Below are 3,786 nucleotides of genomic sequence, written 5' to 3' on the forward strand. Positions count from 1 at the left end.
TTATTTATTCATAATTTTGCTTTGTCGCTTGTCTCCCTCGTTAGCGAGTAGCGCAAGGAAACAGACAAAAGATTGGCCCAAACCCTACCCCAAACACTGTACCATACATACAACGTGTACATATATATGCACACACAGTCATATACATATATACAACATGCACTTAATTCGTACTGTTTGCCACTTTATTCATTCCATTCACCACTCGCCCATGAATAACACCCCCTCCCCAAATATGCGCGAGGTAGCGCTAGGAAAGACAACAAAGGCCCCATTCGTTGTCCAATCAGTCTCTAGCTGTCAGTAATGCACCAAAACACAGCCTCCCTTTCCTTCCAGGGCACCACAGAAACTTTCGTGGTTTTACCCAGACCCTTCACCTGCTCTGGTTAATTCATTGATAGCACGTCGACTCTTGTAAACCACATCGCTCCAATTCACTCTATTCCTTGCACGCCTTCACCCTACTGCATGTTCAGGCCCCGATCACTCAATATCTTTTTCAATACATCTTTCACCTCCAATATGGGCTCCCACTTCTCTTCGTTCCCACCACCTCTGACTCATATATCCTCTTGGTCAATCTTTCCTCACTCATTCTCCCAAGTGACCACCCATTTCAAAACATCCTCTTTGCTTTCTCAAGCGCAACTCTTTGTCTTACAACCAATCTCATTACCCTATTATCACTTACTCGATCAAACCTCTCACACTACATATTGTCCTCAAACATCTCATTACCAGCACATCCCACCTCCTTCCGCACAACTCTATCCCTATCTCACGCGTCGCAACCATTTAAACGTTTGTTGGAACCACTTTCCTTCAAAAATCCATTTGTTGAGTATTCCTGGGCAAATTGTATGGGAGGGATTGATTGAGAGGTGAAGGGCTATGTCAGGAGCATCGATTGGGGCAAGAGCTGTGTGGTTTCAGAAAGTGGTAGAGGATGTGTGGCTAATCAAGTGTTTGCTTTTGAAGACTGTATGTGAGAAATACTTAGAAAAGCAATATGGATTTGTATGTAATTTATGGATCTGGAGTGGGGCATATGATAGAGTTGATAGAGGATGTTCTGTGGAAAGTATTCACTATCATATGATGTGGGAGGCAAGTTGTTAGATGCAGTGAAAAGTTTTTATCGAGGATGTAAGGCATGTGACATGTAAGAGAGAGGAAAGTGATTGGTTCTCAGTGAATGTAGGTTTGCGGCAGGGCGTGTGTGATGTCTCCATGGTTGTTTAATATGTTAGGGAGGTGAATGCAAGTGTTTTGGAAAGAGGGGCAAGTATGCAGTCTGTTGTGGATGAGAGAGCTTGGGAAGTGAAGTCAGTTGTTGTTCGTGATGATACAGCCCTGGTGGCTGATTCATTTGAGAAACTGCAGAAGTTGGTGACTGAGTTTGGTAAAGTGTGTGAAAGAAGAAAGTTAAGAGTAAATGTGAATAAGAGCAAGGTTATTAGGCACAGTAGGGTTGAGGGTCAAGTCAATTGGAAGTAAGTTTGAATGGAGAGAAACTGGAGGAAGTAAAGTGTTTAAATTCTGGAGTGGGAGATCTGGCAGCGGATGAACCATGGAGGCAGAAGTGAATCATCGGGTGGGGGAGGGGGCGAAAATCCTTTCTTACATTCTATCACATACTCCCACAACTCCTGTTTCAGGAGTACTGGCTATCCTCCCCTTGCTCTTGCCCTCTCACTAACCCCTAACTTTACTCCCAAGACATTCCCAAAACCACTCTTCCCCTTTACCCTTGAGCTTCGTTTCACCTCAGAGCCAAAACATCCAGGATCCTTTCCTCTAACATACTACCTTCTCTCCTTTTTTTCACATCTTGGTTACATCCACACACATTTAGACCCCCCAGTCTGAGCCTTCGAGGAGATATGAGCACCCCCCGCGTGACTCCTTCGTCTGTTTCCCATTTTAGAAAGTTAAAAAAATACAATGAGGGGAGGTTTTGGCCCCCCGCTCCCATCCCTTCTAGTCGCCTTCTACGACACGCGGGGGGGAATTTGCGTGGGAGTATTCTTTCACCCCTATCCCCAGGGATATATATATATTTTATTATTTTATAATATATATATAATATATATATATTATATTATATTATATATAATACTATATATATATAATATATTATATATATATATACACACACACACACACACAGACACACACATATTTTATACATATGAAAAATGTAAGAAATAATTTAGAAAACTGAGACTTCTAGCTTGAAATGAAATAAAAATGAATGTCACATAATGGTTCAACTCTGGCTATGGAAAAGGGAAATGTAAAATTCATTTACACAAACGTCAACATCAGTTCTCATCAATTTAACCACTGTATCAAATAAGCTTCAATGTCTAAGCTACATTTTTTCCAATTTCACTATTTTCTTGTCAAAGCCCATGTATGAAAACTATCACTCCAGTAACAGAACTATAAACATTTACTTCCCCTTTAAAATAAGTTCTGGGGAAGTCTGTCTCGATACACTGCGGGACACTCTACCACCTGGCGAGGTTTGTGTTGCAATGGTTCTTGATTCACAAACGTAGTAGCATCACTGGTGGGCGGAAGAACATTCTTGTAACCACAGCAAGGATCACAGTCCGTGCAACTCCATTATGATGGTCTTCTCATGACGCGACGCTTAAGCTCAAATACGGAGACTTTGATGTACAATAGATGTCGTCTGAATTCTTCTGTTCCCTCGCTGTATCTCCACTTCCTGTGGAGTGATACGTCGGTAGGTCGACTTTTTATATATTATATAAAGACGCTTCACTGTTGCAAGGACTCCGCCATCCGCCCACTACAGCCAGACTTGTCGAGTTGTTAATCAATTTCACAAATTTCTCAGTTAATCACAATGTTTTCAGGTGTTGAATGCTTTCCAAGGCTACATTGCACATAACGCGTTACCTTCACTCTCCACAACAATATTCATCAGAGTTTAACAAACAGTACATTCCAGTAGTTTTTTATTATATATATATCATATATTTATATATATATATTATATATATTATATATATATTAATATATATATAAATATATATATAAATATATATATTATATATATTATATATATATATATATCTTATATATTATATATATTATATATATATATATAACTATATATAATATATATATAGATAGTATATATATATATATATATATATAGTATATATATATATATATTATATATATATATATATATATTATATACATATATATCATACAAAGCTCCATCAGCCAGGATCGAACCTGGGACCCCTTGTGCAAGAGGCAGGCATGCTAACCGCTAGGCTAAGGGACTGTATAATAGGAAACAACTATTCGAAATACTAAGTACTCGAATACCCTTCGTCTCACTATGGTGAGCAACGGGGTCTATCGGTTGTTTCCGAACAGAACACATAGCCAGCTGATAGCGTTTTACCGAATCCTGACTGTACAACGCGGAGTTATATGAATACGAATAAAGTGTATTATGAACGCGCATGTTCTATGAAGGTGACATCACGCACCCCTGCCCTAAACGACTTTCACTGGGAACAATGACTTTCCTCTCTTCCTCCTCGTACATATGCTTACATCTTCGATAAAAGTTTTTCACTGCTTCTAACAACTTACCTCCACAGACTATACTCTTGATACCTTCCACAGAGCATCTCTATCAACTCTATCATATGCCTTCTCCAGATCCATAAATGCTGCATACAAATCTATGTGCTTTTCTCAGTATTTCTCACGTACATTCTTCTAACCAAA

The sequence above is a fragment of the Panulirus ornatus genome, chromosome 12 (assembly GCF_036320965.1).
Source record: "Panulirus ornatus isolate Po-2019 chromosome 12, ASM3632096v1, whole genome shotgun sequence".
NCBI classification, from domain to species: Eukaryota; Metazoa; Arthropoda; class Malacostraca; order Decapoda; family Palinuridae; genus Panulirus; species Panulirus ornatus.